General features: G+C 43.0%; 1 protein-coding gene across 12 annotated transcripts in view; it reads left to right on the plus strand.

The window, feature by feature from the left end:
- PLCB4 (phospholipase C beta 4) overlaps positions 1-15472 on the plus strand; it is a 219254-nt gene that overhangs the window by 16613 nt on the left and 187169 nt on the right. For all 12 annotated transcript variants that reach the window (XM_083606846.1, XM_083606840.1, XM_083606839.1 and 9 more), the window contains exon 2: positions 6927-6982. The gene's annotated coding sequence lies outside the window, so the exon portion shown is untranslated. The remainder of the gene's footprint in view (positions 1-6926; positions 6983-15472) is intronic.

The raw sequence follows: 15472 nt of genomic DNA on the forward strand, positions 1-15472 counted from the left end.
GAACAAACAAAAAGGGTGGAATCCCAGGTCGTTTCCAGATGACCTGCTCATTGAACATTCTTCTTGACATCATTGCACAAAGCTTGTTGGGAGGTTGGCTGTTCAATGGGCATTCATTCAGATTTGATTGGAGGGAGGTTAGACGATATCCCTACTTTCAGGTACATTCTCCTGGCAATTTGTTGTTGTTTAGTCGTGTCCGACTCTTCGTGACCCCATGGACCAGAGCACACCAGGCACTCCTGTCTTCCACTGCCTCCCGCAGTTTGGTCAAACTCATGCTGGTAGCTTCGAGAACACTGTCCAACCGTCTTGTCCTCTGCCGTCCCCTTCTCCTTGTGCCCTCAATCTTTCCCAACATCAGGGTCTTTTCCAGGGAGTCTTCTCTTCTCATGATGTGGCCAAAGTATTGGAGCCTCAGCTTCACGATCTGAACTTCCAGTGAGCACTCAGGGCTGATTTCCTTAAGAATGGAGAGGTTTGATCATCTTGCACAATTTACTTTACTGCAAAAAGTCCATTTAGGGGTTCGGCGGGGGAGCAGCTGTGTTGGGCAAAAATGACGATTCAGTGCACCCTGGGCAATATATGGCAGCAGAAGATTTTGCAAACAATTTACACACCTGTTTTTCCTGCTTGACCCCTTGTGCAGGATGAAATCCCAAATGTTGATAACCTCTAAGCAGAATATAGCTGGAATCATGCAGTGACTAGGAGCAGGTGGGAACTGGGTTGTAGAAAATGTGACAATCTAAAAACCGGCAATTGTCATGTGGTTTATTTTAGTTGAACGATTGGTGAAGTTTGCTTTAGTGGAAAGATAAGATCTGACTTGTGGGGCATCTTATGATAGTTGTGGTTATAATGGGTGGTGTATGATCCTTGTCTACGAAGGACCAAAACATTTGGCGGAACAGTGCAAGCTGCATTTGATCTTTGCTAATGAAAAGTGCACCATTCCAGGGAAGAATAAGTGTGTTTCAGCTCGAATGTTGTGAAATAACCTCACCTATCTCTGTTGAGTGTACTTTAGAAACATGTTGTTCGTAGATGGTGGCTGTAATTTTCTCTCCTTTTGCAGCGTGTTTATGGTTTATTTGCTTCTAGCAGTGTGTTTATGGAAGCTGTGTCTGCTCACAGACAGCAAGGCTGGAAAACCTCAAATATCTGTTTGAAAATGCCATTTTTATTTGCCTGAAATTCACTTCTATGCAGGGTTGGCTCTTAACCACTGAAGGTGATTTCTAAATCATTTGCAGTTGTTGTTGTTGCAGTTGTTGTTTTTAAAGCAATCTTATTTTACCATCTTGACAAATAGTATTTGCAGACTGTCATCTTTTGGCTTCTTTGCTTTCACACTGTTATGGTGCTGTGTATAAATATAAGTACCGAGGGTGTACAAAACAGGCAACTCCCGCCAGGTCATGTCAACTAGAATAGGCAAACTGTGTGGCAGGGATGTCTGCCCCTTGCCTTTTGCATCTCCCTCCATAAGTAATGGAGGCAGGAGTCTTCCTGCAGCCAGGGACATAATTCAGTTATGTTTCATAGCTGCGTTTGCAAGGACCTGGTCACTGTCAGACTTCATTAACTAGATGATAAGAGAAGTCATTTCACTTTCACTCACATTCCCCCCAAATCTGTATCTCCCTCTGGCCATGTTTGTGATTTGCCTGTTCTCTGCAGAGCCTTAAATTAAGCGAATATTGAACTGCACATGGGAACTATCATCATTTGTCAATTGCATAATCATGCTTTGTCATAGAAACTTGACAAGAGGAGCCAGTCCTGGTGTTCTGTTGCTGCCAAACCATGGAGACGATGTGCTTTGGTGACTGTGCTTACCCTCTCTCTCTATCTCTCTCTCTCCTTTTCCTTTACAAATGAGAACAATGCATTAAAAAATGTGTCCACGCTGTGAAAACAACTGCATTATAGAATCAGAAATGGTTGTGAGGGGAAGATTGCTGGTGGCAGTCAACCAAACTGTTTTGGTCTATAAGGACATCACACCCTCCAACATTTTTCTAATGAAAATAGGGACGTAAATATATTTATAACGGCAGCAGCAGCAGTAGCAGCAACAACAACAAGAACAGTTTATTACTTATACCCCACCCATCTGGCCGGGCCTCCCCAGCCACCCTGGACAGCTTCCAACAGGATATTATAAACACAATAAAACTTCAAACATTAAAAACTTCCCTAAACAGGGTTGCCTTCAGATGTCTTCTAAAAGTCAGATAGTTTATTTCCTTGACATCTGATGGGAGGGCTTTCCACAGGGCGGGCACCACTACTGAGAAGGCCCTTTGCCTGGTTCCCTGTAAGCTCACTTCTCACAGTGAGGGACCCGCCAGAAGCCCATCAGAGCTGGACCTCAATGTCTGGGCAGAACGATGGGGGTGGAAACGCTCCTTCTAATTTACATTTCAAAATATTCATTTAAACAACCTTAAATCAATTACTTCCCCTCTTCTCTTTCCGTGTTCATTTTGCACACCATACATCTCTGCATATTTTACATGCACTAAACCATTCAGTATCACATAGTTACATCCATCAAAACTTATTTACACTGTTGAATTTATCTTAATGCTACCAGCGTTTTTTAAAGTACATAATTTTCATCTATATATTCAATAAATACTTTCCAGTCTTCTTTAAACATACATTCTTCTTGTACTCTTATTCTATACGTTAAATCTGCAAGCTGCACGTATTCCATCAGTTTAAGTTGTCATTTGTCTTTGGTTGGGACCTCGCTCGTTTTCCATTTTTGGTCTAGAAAAACACGGGCTGCGGTGTAAACAAAAATAACCTTTTTTGACATCTGGGAATTTCCATCTGAATTATCCCCAACGAAAAGGACTCGTGTTTTGAGGTTTTTTGGAAAGGTATTTTTAACCATTTTTTTTCCAATTCATTATATATCATTTCCCAATACTCTTTTACCCTTGTACAAGTCCACCACCTATGATAAAACGTACCCTCAACTTCAGTACAACTCCAGCACTTATCTTATTTGGACTTGTACTGTATAAGTCTTCCTTGGAGGTTTTCAAACAGAGATTGGATGGCCATGGATGCTGTAGTTGAGATTCCTGCATTGCAGGGGGCTGGACTAGATGCAGTGGCGTAGCGTGGGGGGTGCAGGGGGGGCCAGCCGCACCGGCCGCAACATCTGGGGGTTAGGGTTAGGGGGCGCAAATCCATGGGTTAGGGGGCGCAAATTACTTGCCTTGCCCCGGGTGCTGACAACCCACCCTACGCCACTGACTAGATGATCCTCGGCATCTCTTCCCATGCTACAATACAATGATTCATTGTTCATGGATCCAGGAAGAAATAAAGAAAATACTAAGTATATCATACAGTAAAAGGCCAGAGGCATTCCTTTTAGGAATTTTAAATGATGATATTCCAAAAGACAAAACTAATTTTTTTCTTATACGCGACATCTGCAGCAAGAATCCTGGTGGCTAAGTATTGGAAAGGGAATCAGTTACCCACTAGGGGAGAGTGGTTATGTAAGCTTTCAGAATACTTAGAATTAGCCAAATTGACAGACATAATAAGACAAAAACCAAAAAGTGAAGTAAAAAAAGAATGGGAGTGCCTAAATGAATACCTTAAAAGTCAAGGTTCGAGGACAGAAATCTGGCTGAATAACCTTGTGAAGTGAAAGGATAAGAAAGAGGGATTTATATTTAGATGTTAGGATAGAGATGATAAGGAAAACAGGAAGACACAATGAGGGATAAAGGAGGTGCTGTAGGATTGGTCAATGTTTGTTTTTTTTAGTGTTTATATTATTAACTTGTAAGATATGGATTTTTTGGTTTTCTGAATGTTAGATTTTGTGTTTTGTGTATTGTTATTTTTTGATATATTTTGTGTTGTTTTTTGGAAAAATACTAATTATATATATATAATGATTCATTGTTGTTGGAGATCTGAACCTCTTGACAATCCTCTCCATGGGATTTGGTGTTTCTTTATTCTAGTCTTCCTCAACATGGTGCCCTCTAAATGTTGTTGGGACTCCATTTCCCATCATCTCCAGCACGTATAGCCATAATAGTCAAGAGCCTAACACTATTTGGAGGGCACTGGGTTGGGCTGCAGTGGCCCACAGTGACATAGGAGGCTGGATTATGCCATGTTAGACCATGGCCCATTTAACTCATTATTGTCTTGACTGAAAGGTAATGGCTTTCTGGGGTTTAATATGGGGGACATTCTCAGCCCTGTCTGAAGACTGAGCTGGGTATTGAACCTTGGGACCATGGGGGAAAATTATGTACACTTGAAAACATTGGCAGCATTGAGATGAATTCAACAGCATAAATAAGTTTTGATGGATTTGATAATGGAATACTGAATGGTTTAGTTTTTGTAAAATATGCAGGGATTTATGGTATTGTACTGGGACGCAGGTGGTGCTGTGGGTTAAACCACAGAACCTAGGACTTGCCGATCAGAAGGTCAGCAGTTTGAATCCCCGCGACGGGGTGAGCTCCCGTTGCTCAGTCCCTGCTCATGCCAACCTAGCAGTTTGAAAGCACATCAAAGTACAAGCAGATAAAGAGGTACCACTCCGGTGGGAAGGTAAATGGCGTTTCCGTGTGCTGCTCTGGTTCGCCAGAAGCGGCTTGGTCATGCTGGCCACATGACCCGGAAGGTGTATGCCGGCTCCCTCAGCCAATAAAGCGAGATGAGCGTTGCAACCCCAGAGTCGGCCACGACTTGACCTAAGGTCAGGGGTCCCTTTACCTTTACTATGGTACTGTAAAATGAACCATGGAAAGAGAAGAAGGGAAGTCATTGATATTTTAAGGATTTTTAAATGAGTATTTTAAATTGTAAAACAGAATAATTAATACAAATTATATAAATGACAAAAGAGAACCTGGGACCTTCTACATGCTGAGCCCGTGAGCTCGTTCTGCCCTTCTGCTTCATTGCTAGCTATTTCGTGCTGATTTTGTGGAAGGTGGAGCTGAAGCATTTGCCACACATGATAGTGGGGAAAGGGGGGGAATCGTGGAGTGTGAAATGTGGCCCACCATCCTGCAATTTCATTTTGCCTCTTCTGTGGTTGTGCACAACCACGGCAATGCACTGCCGTGGACCTCTGTGCCGTTTTATCTTGGCTCGGAGATGCTTCTGGCTCTGGGCGAGGAGCTGTGGAAGAGTGCTTAAAGCTCACATCTCCCTGTTGCCAAGGCAACAGGGTGATGCTTGCTCTCTTTCAGTGTCACGCTGCAAGACTTCAGCACAGGAGAGAGAGCGCTGCTCTCAGGCAAAGTGCACTTGTCTTGCTTCCAGCCCTGCGCTGCAAGGCTGCAGTGCAGCACAGGGACAGAGGGAGGTGGGTATTCTTGTTGCATCTCTGAAAGGAGCCTGTTCATCCTGTTTGGCAGCCTCTGAAAGGGGGCTGCAAAGCTCCAGGATGTAATTTGACTCAGCCCCAGCTTTCTGTGCTATTACAGAATTATTATTTTGGACAGCGAAGGATGCACTCCAATTATTGCTTTGGGCATGTGCTACTCAACTAAGTTTGGGAGTACCTAACTTGGATGAAGCTGGCTTTTGAACACTCCGTGAAAATGAAACTGGGGTACAGTTTGAATTCATGTGCTTTTTCTTTTTTTTTAACATTTACAGTCTGCCTTTCCCCCAAGGAGCTCAAGGCACGGAACACAATATGCCATCCTGCCCATTTTATTTTCACAACAGCCCAGTGATGCAGGTTAGGCTGAGAGACTGTGACTAGCCCAAGGTCCTTCAGTGAGCTTCATTGCTGGGTGTGAATTTGAACCCTGGTCTCCCAGGCCGCAGCCCAGATGCTTATCTAGCCAGTGTGGTGTAGTGGTTAAGAGCGGTGGACTCGTGATCTGGTGAACCGGGTTCGCTTCCCCGCTCCTCCACATGCAGCTGCTGGGTGACCTTGGGCTAGTCACACTTCTTTGAAGTCTCTCAGTCCCACTCACCTCACAGAGTGTTTATTGTGGGGGAGGAAGGGAAAGGAGAATGTTAGCCGCTTTGAGACTCCTTCAGGTAGTGATAAAGCGGGATATCAAATCCAAACTCTTCTTCTTCTTCATTAATGGTGCTGAATACTAGCAAGTTGCATGGGAGTTTGCGGTCAAAACAAACAGAATTGAGATGTGAGGAGCTGGGCAGAGAAATGGACAGGTAAAAGGCTCACAAACTTCAGCTTGGAGCTGAAGCGGAAGGTGACGTCATATGTGTGAAGGCAGGTTAATGTGTCTGTAGCGGTCATGTGTTTGCGCCTCCCCACTGAAAAAGCAAGCAAGACCTGGACTGTGATGCAAAGGGACGCTTTGTCCACACTGCACTCACCCAATCTACAGCTAGTCCTAGGAGGAAAGTTCCCATTGCTTCCTGCAGAGGCATCCCGGGGAAAAAATTACAATTTCAGGGGTGGCGATAGTGACTGAGGATTTTCAGTGGGACTGCCGTGTTGGGGAAAATGTTAATCCCTTCCTTGTGGACTAAAATGCTGGTCCTGCTTTCTCCCCATCCCCTGCTATTGTTATAGCAAAGGACTGAACATGCACACTCTCAACATCTCTTTTCACAACATGTGAAATGTTGGCGGACTTCAGATCAAATTACGTTTTAAGGACGCCCTAAAATCTTGGGACACCAGCCTGCCCTCGTCTCATTTATTTTATTAGGTTTAAGTGCATGCTTAACTCCTGTTGCAATCAGCGATTAAACCTTGGATTGTGCCCTTGGCTATCACTTGATGTCATTAATGGGGAGATGCCCAAGTTGTGTGTTTTGAACAGCACCGTAAATATCAATTGTGGAAATGCAATTTAATTTAGAGTGCTGTGAACTTTACCACGCCACATTTTTCACTGCTTCTTGTTTTTTTCTTTTCTTTTTCATAGACAAAAGAGCTGTTCTTCACAGCGAGAGCTACTAAGATGTGAACTTGATTGAAAAGGTAGGTATCCTCTCATGTAATCTAACTGAAAATTTGCAGTGTACTTTAAGAGAGAATATTATGAAAATGATTTACAGGTGGTACATGACACCAGTCAAGCTTGCAAAAATATATCATTTGCCCGATAATAAATGATGGAAATGTAAAGAAAATGAAGGTACATTCTTTCACCTTTGGTGGACGTGCCCAAAGATTAAGGCTTTCTGGGAGATGATATATAATGAAATGAAAAAGGTATTTAAATATACCTTCCTGAAGAAACCAGAGGCCTTTCTCCTGGGCATAGTCGGCCAATTGGTGCCAAAGAAGGATAGAACTTTCTTTATGTATGCAACAACAGCAGCAAGAATACTTATTGCAAAGTATTGGAAGACACAAGATCTACCCACCCTGGAAGAGTGGCAGATGAAGGTGACGGATTATATGGAATTGGCGGAAATGACTGGCAGAATCCGAGACCTGGGAGAAGAGTTGGTGGAAGAAGACTGGAAGAAATTTAAAGACTATCTTCAGAAATACTGTAAAATTAATGAATGTTAAAATGATGTTGGATTGAAAATAAGTGGCATTAGCAACAAAGTTAATAAGAATATGCAAAAATGAATTGATAATGGATGAAAATATAGAGTTATAATATGTTAAGATACAGAGTTAAGATAAACGAAAGAGGGTAAGGATTTGCTGATTTGATTATTTAAATGGGAATACAAAAAGGGGAGGTGTGAGGAGGCCAAGGAAATAAGCTAATGAGTTCAAAGTTACAAAAAACGGATTTGTTTTTAATTCTTTTTTAGCTATTTGTCTTTTGTATTTTGTATTTTTATTCTTCTTTTTTCTTTTTCATGTATTTTTCTATGTTCTTTTTTTTGTATCTTTTTATTTTTATATGACCTTTTTTCATTTTGTAAACTTATGTTTTTGTAAAACTTCAATAAATATCTTTTTTTTTAAAAAAAAAAGAAAATTTGCAGTGTACTGAGAAATGGTGGAACCTCCTGGTACATGGAAGTGGAAATAAAAAATGGCTTCTTTCTCAGAGGTTTAATTGGGGGCTGTTAGGAACAGTTGAAACAAGCTGTCTCTGAATACACAGAATACAAAGCTGCCCTATTTATTTTAATTTATTTTTAATTTATTTAATCATTTTTCCAATACAAACAACAACCACAAAAGGCACAACGAAAACCATAATAGCACTAATAACACAATGTGACAATTCAGATTTGAGTACTGGTATACCTATGACTACACCTTTTTAACAATACTTCTCCCCCTACTTCCCACCACTGTCCGCCTTATCATTTAAATATTCCTTCCAGATTTCTTCATATTTATCCATTCTTAATTTGCGTCGACGTGCAATTCATTCGTATGTAGCTAGTCTGTCCATATTATCAATCCATGTGCTCAATGGAATCTTTTTGCGGCTCTTCCAATTCATCAAAGCAAGGTTTTTTTTGCTTCTAATATGGCACGGTACATCCATTTTTATTTTTTTGACCCCTTGTAATCTCCCACAATTCCGGAATATAATTGAGGGCTGTTAGGAAAGGTTGAGACCAACATTCTCTGCTTTCCTTGCTCCTCTGAATACACAGAATACAAAGCCGCCCTATTTCTGTATGTTTTGCAGCTGAAGCACAGGGAGCGGAGAACCTTTGGTTCTCCAGCTGTTGGACTACAGCTCTCTTCAGTCATAACTACTGTCTGTGCTGACTAGGCTTGATGGGAGATGTAGTTCAGCAGCATCTTCAGGGGCAACTTCCCCCAAATCTCCTGTAGCTAGTTTTCTACCTTATTGGATGAGGCATCAGCTGCTTTTTAAAAGTAAATTGTGGATGTTCAGCTCTGCCTCCCCTCCCATATTGACTCCACTGTGCCTACAGTTTGTCAACTTAAAATTGGGACCTGTGTGTGTGTGTGTGTAGGCAGGCAGGCAGATAGGGAACCCTTTGTATTTCTGATCCAGATCAGACTTCCTGCACTTGTTGTTTGCACTGCAGCGGGAGCTCCAATTTGAGTTCCACAATCTGGATCAGAATTGTGGCAGGGGGAAAAAGGTTTAAGCCCCCTTTCCAGGTCCCGATCCAGATTGGCTCCCCTAAACCTGCATTTTTTTTTTTTAAAGTAATCAAGAAATGTGTATGTGCCCAGCTCTTCAAGTTTGGCTTCTTACAGATTGTGCTTCACACACAATTCACCACTGTGCATTTCAACCCTGGTTAAGAATTAGGTTTTGCCACTCAGTGGGATTTGACAGCCTGAGGCAGTGAAGGTTTTGTAGGTAGTGGCCTGGTTCTCACGTCACACTAAACTGTGGTTTGAAACAAACTATGGTTCACTGAGCATGAGTACTATACCGGTGCATGCTGCTTAAAAGTTCTTACAGTGTTCCTCCTCCACTCTTACTGCCATCATGCTGCAGATGAAACAAACCAGAGATTGCCTTGTCCTGTTGTCTGAACCCTCGCTCTTGGTTTGTTTCTCTCCAAACAATGAACAGTAATCGAGGTTTGTTCTTGGCTATTTGCTTGCGATTTTCTCAGAGGCTGGTGTGAAACATATTACAAGCCCAAGATGACACCGCGAGCCAGACTCTGGCTTGTTTCATTTGTGGCATAACAACAACAGGAGAATGGGAGGTGCACCGTGGGAAATTTTTGAGCAAGAATTGATACCCATTCACATTCAACTATAGTTGGGTTGTTGTTGTTTTAATGCTATGGTTTAATGTGACGTGCAGACCTTGGACCAGTGTGTGTTTGAGCAGGTTTTCATTTATATGTATATAAATATAAAACATGCCAGAATAGAACGGCATCTCATTAGTATTTTAGAAGTTTACTGAATTTGATGTGCCTAGCAGGAACGAAGTCTGCGTACTGGGGATTTAAAAGAAGAGATGGCAGGGGGGAAGGATTCATCAGTCCAAAGAATGTAGCTGGATTTTGCATGCTTGTCGCCAAATGAGACTCGAGGTGTCTACATAAGGTTCAGAATAATTCTGTGTTACAGAATGACGGAGCAGTTTAGTTGCTGAAGGATGCTTCTGGCAATTTCTGTAATGTAAGGGCAATTTGTGTCTGTTGTACAAATTCCATCTGATTTCTGTCAATCAGGCCTGTGTGATTTGGTACTTGTCAAGCCAACAAACCAGCCCATCGGCAATGGAAGGTGGCCCACCAATAATTAGATATACCTATAAGTTTTGCCACATACCTGATACTGCCCAAAAACCTGGGAAGCTGGTGTTTGGCTCAGTAGATCCTAGGTTGTGTATGTGTGGACAGGGGTTTGCAGAAGGTAACTTTTTAATTTTACTTTACTTTTAGGGTTTTTTAAAATAATATTATTTAAATTTAGTTTTGGGAGTGACTACAGCTCTCCTAAAATCAATCTCTCTCTCTCTCTCTCTCTCTCTCTCTCTCTCTCTCTCTCTCTCTCTCTCGTTTTCTGTTTCCTAAATGGTGACAGCTGACTCTTCAGTAACTCCCTTTCATTAGAAATGAAACATGTCCAGCAGACAGAAAAAGCATGGAAATGTAGGAATGTTAAGGACAGTAGGAAAGGATATTTTGGATAAGTATTATGCTTCCTTCACTCACACCAATATAGCTGGAAGCTAGTCTGCAGATTTCTTTGAATCTCTTAGTTAAGATTATTTCCTGATGTCCCCTTTAATCCCTCTTAAAAGAATAAAGACACAAGAGTCTTTCTGACTAAAGTAACAAAAAGTTGACTCACATTTCAGTTCCCAATTTGATCCCTGAAAGGCAGGCTTTACATAGTAGTTACATAAAGAGTGAGCTCATCTCAAACAGAGACTAAACTCATGTGCTGCTGGCTGAGAGTCAACAGACAGCAAAATTGCATTAAGACGACAAAATGGCTGCAGGAGAGCAGCATGGCAGCAAAATAACATCAAGACAAGTGAGCAAGTGAAGCAAGGAAATCAAGACTGAGAAAATGGCTGCATGACTCTGCTCTTTTATGGAGTCAACCAGAGCCACGCCCATCTAGGTACACGGGTGGCACTGTGGTCTAAACCACTGAGCCTCTTGGGCTTGCTGATCAGAAGGTCGGCGGTTTGAATCCCTGTGACGGGGTGAGCTCCCATTGCTGTACCAGCTCCTGCCAACCTAGCAATTCGAAAGCATACCAGTTCAAGTAGATAAAGAAGTACTGCTGCAGCGGGAAGGTAAATGGCGTTTCTGTGTGCTCTGGTTTCTGTCAGTGTTCTGTTGCACCAGAAGCGGTTTAGTCATGCTGGCCACATGACCCAGAAAGCTGCCTGTGGACAAATGCCAGCTCCCTCAAGCTGAAAGTGCGCCGCAACCCCATAGTTGCCTTTGACTGGACTTAACCATCCAGGGGTCCTTTACCTTTGCCTACGCCCATCTCCCAGCTCACATGTAGGGGGAGGATGTTCCAGACCAGTGGAACAGGAAGTTACACTGACTGGAGTAACGTCCCCCTGCCTGTGCCCGCTTTAGGGAAACAAGGAATGTTGATTTGACTGTACCCATGGATTACATCCCACAGGAAGAATTCTCTTGTTGGTAGCCAGCAGGAGTCTGTGGACAGTCATTGCATGTCCTAAAAGGCATTGGTGGATGATAGGGATTGCCTATCTAAGGAGATATTCAGGCCCTGGCAGGGGTGGTGGTGGAAATCATGCCTTCCCTTGGAACCTTCTAAAATGATAGACATCAAAAAAAGTGTTTGCGGTGGGAGGGGGGCAAAGCCTGTCATTTGATCACCACTCCCTGGTATGACAAGATGGCAGCTTAAGGGGTCTTAGTGTGAGGGGGAAACTGGCAGATTGCAGAAAAGCAGGAAAGTAGCATGCACTGGCAGAACACACCAGTGGTTTAAGCCAGTGGTTCTCTTTTTTATTAACTTTTCCGTTTTGCATTTTAGAATATTCATTTAAACCACCTTAAAATATCAATGACTTCCCTTCTTCTCTTTCCATGGTTCATTTTGTATAACATAAATCCCTGCATATTTTATATAAACTAGCTGGTGCAAGTAAATAAAGAGGTACCACTGCGGCAGGAAGGTAAATTCAGAAGTCCATTATTACATAAATCAAAACTTATTTAGACTGTTGAATTTATCTTAATGCTGCCCACGTTTCAAATATACACAAGTTTCCCTCCATATAATCAATAAACATTTCCCCATCTTCTTTAAATGTATGTTCTTCTTGTTCTCTTATTCTATATGTTAGGTCCGCAAGCTGCACATATTCCATCAGTTTAAGTTGCCATTCTGAAGGCAGTGGTTCTCAAAGGGGGTGGGAGAAGAGGATGGCAAATGTGGCAGGAAGATTCAAGGACAATCAAATAAACATTTAAACATATCAGTGTAGTATCATATCATATTGCAGTGTATCAAAAATATTTTTTTCAGGAGCGGATATGCAACCACAAACACGCCTCTCTTCAAGAGCATTGTCTATTCTTCTACAGTTCTCCCCGACATATTGTTACAAACAGGGATTTTCAACTCTGACAGATCTGAAAAGAGAATGGCTTCTTTGCGTCAATGAGGAGATCAGAGTTTGTTTTTCTCGGTTCACATCTAATATAAATGTGATGACCTGGTAAAAGCAAAATCACAACTTGTGTTCGTATACATGCTTAAGGTACATATGAAAGAGGCTTGTTTAGTATTATATTTTGGGAGCGATTTTTGTTCTTAGCTAGCTGCAATGTTTTATAATTTCTGTATGTTCCGTGATCATATCATAAAATAGTTGCATTCTTTCTTATAAACCAAGCACTCTGCTAGGAGTTTTTTTATTTTTATTTTTCCAGGGTATTTCTTTTCTTCTTCTTTTAAATATATCTTTATTAATTTAAAATAAATACATTTATGAAAAACAGACGTACATACAAGTAAATAAACATACAATCAAATACGCTTTGCTCAGGCACTGTGTTTTGGCTCTTCATTGCGTCCTCCGAGCCCTCCAGCTCTTCCCCACTAGAGGCGGGACCTCCTTCCTCCGCTGAGGAAGTGCTGCTTCCCACAATCTTTGGGGGCTCTCTGTAATCCAGCTGCCTTTCCACCTCTCGCCACTGAGCTGATGGCAGTTCCCTGACAGAGGGGGTCAGGCTGTGCCTTGGCCAAAGGCCTGGTGGAACAGCTCTGTCCTGCAGGCCCTGCGGAAAGATGTCAAGTCCCGCAGGGCCCTAGTCTCTTGTGACAGAGCGTTCCACCAGATCAGGGCCACGGCTGAAAAAGCCCTGGCTCTGGTTGAGGCCAGCCTAACCTCTCTGTGGTCTGGGATCTCCAATATGTTTTTATTTGAAGACCGTCAGGTCCTCCGTGGGACATACCAGGAGAGGCGGTCCCATAGGTACGAGGGTCCTAAAATCAAACAAAAATCAAAAGCTGTCTTAAAAGCAAAAGAGCAGCCTAGTAAAACTTGAGGAGGAAGCAGTGAAACGCAGAGGCGAAAGTGTCTCAAAAAAGGCTGGGTTTGGAACAGAGGATCTGATTTGGGAAGCAAACTGCCGGGAAACATCTGTTGGGCCTTCTGTGTGGAGAGGAGCAAAGCAGGAGCTCAGTGCCACAGTCTCCTGCAATAAAAGCTTTTGCAGTGGGCCTCCCTACCCCCCAGCCCGCCAGTGCCTCCAACTGGGTGCTGCCAAGATTTGGCATTATCAAGCAAAGCCCTCTGGCAGGACTTTCTCTGTGTCTGTTGCAATGCCGTCTGATGCATTTGCAATGCCAGTTGGCCAGCAGGAATGCCCATCGCCGTGATTCTTCCTTAATCTGGTTATGAATTCGCTCACTCTTCTGCTTTTTTTTTATTAAAAAAAATATTCTTCTCGGTCTGGTTTTGCAAGCACTTTCCTTCAGTGCAACTGTAGATGTAATTGGGGCTGAGCCAAAAGTGTGCAATGTCTTGTGAAAAACTTTTGCTCCCCAGTGAATTGTACCCCTCACCCTGTTGTGTGTGTGTGTGTGTTTTATTGTCTTGTTAGCTCTATTTATAGCCTGAGTGGCATTAAAATGGATCTCAGTGTTGCAGGATGCAGTGGACACATAGCAGTGTTCCAGGTAAATACATCTATTTAATCAAATTAACAATAAGAGCAGTGTGAGAGCTTATCCCTTCCCACTATGTAAAGGTAAAGGACCCCTGGACGGTTAAGTCCAGTCAAAGGCAATTATGGGGTGCAGTGCTCATCTCGCTTTTCAGGCTGAGGGAGCCGGCGTTTATCCACAGACAGCTTTCTGGGTCATGTGGCCAGCATGACTAAACTGCTTCTGGAGCAACAAGGCACTGTGATGAGTGCCAGGGCGCACACAAACGTCGTTTACCTTCCCGCTGCAGTGATATCTATTTATCTACTTGCACTGGCGTGCTTTTGAACTGCTATGTTGGCAGGAGCTGGGACAGAGCAGGGATTCGAACTGCCAACTTTCCGATCAGCAAGCCCAAGGGGCTCAGTGGTTTAGACCACAGCGCCACCCGCATCTCCCTCCCACTATGTAACCCAGGGCTTCCCTGCCTGGTGAGCTCTTCATTCTGATGCATTTAGAGCTCTTCCCATCCTCAGAACCCTTCTGAGATCTATTTATTTAAGCAGTCTTACTTCCCTATTAATCCCTTTATCATCAGGTGGGCAATTAGCTTCTCTTCGTCAATTAAACCCCTCCCCTTGATTTGCCACTAGGGTGGCTAGACCTCAGATTGCTGCCTTTTCCTTCCTCTCAAGCTGTGCCTAAGTCACCATGGTGAAGTTTGCCCACAGCCTAATTCCTGTTTCTCCCCCTCCTTCTTTGCCTTTGCTTCATCCCTCCCTGGAACCCCTTCTAAATATGCTACATCTTTATCCCCTGCATGGTTAATCTTTCCTTCTTCTCCAGCGAGGAGACTTCCCCAAGCAAGCTATCTCATAAAACAAGCGGTTAGTGCTCTGCATACTAATGAACCTTTTGCATATAAACTGATTTTTTTTAAACACCCTGAATAGAAAATCCACACTGCAGAAGTCTCACCTCTAGGTCTAAGGAAACAAAGAGAATCATGCAGGTCCTTCAGTTAGAGTGGTACCTTGGTTCTCAAACTTAATCCATTCTGGGAGTCCGTTCGACTCCCGCAACCATTCAAAAACCAAGGCCGGCTTCTGATTGGCTGCAGGAGCTTCCTGTACTCAAGCAGAAACTGTGTCAGACGTTCAGCATCTGAAAAATGTTCGCAAACCAGAACACTGACTTCCAGGTTTGTGGCGTTCAGGAGCTGTTTTGTTCTGCAACTAAGCCATTCGGGAGCCAAGGTTTGACTGTATACAGTGGTACCTTGGGTTACATATGCTTCAGGTTACAGACTCCGCTAACCCAGAAATAGTACCTCGGGTTAAGAACTTTGCTTCAGGATGAGAACAGAAATCGTGCGGCAGCGGCATGGTGGCAGCAGAAGGCCCCATTAGCTAAAGTGGTGCTTCAGGTTAAGAACAGATTCAGGTTAAG

The sequence above is a fragment of the Podarcis filfolensis genome, assembly GCF_964270895.1.
Source record: "Podarcis filfolensis genome assembly, chromosome: 3".
In the NCBI taxonomy this organism is placed as follows: Eukaryota; Metazoa; Chordata; class Lepidosauria; order Squamata; family Lacertidae; genus Podarcis; species Podarcis filfolensis.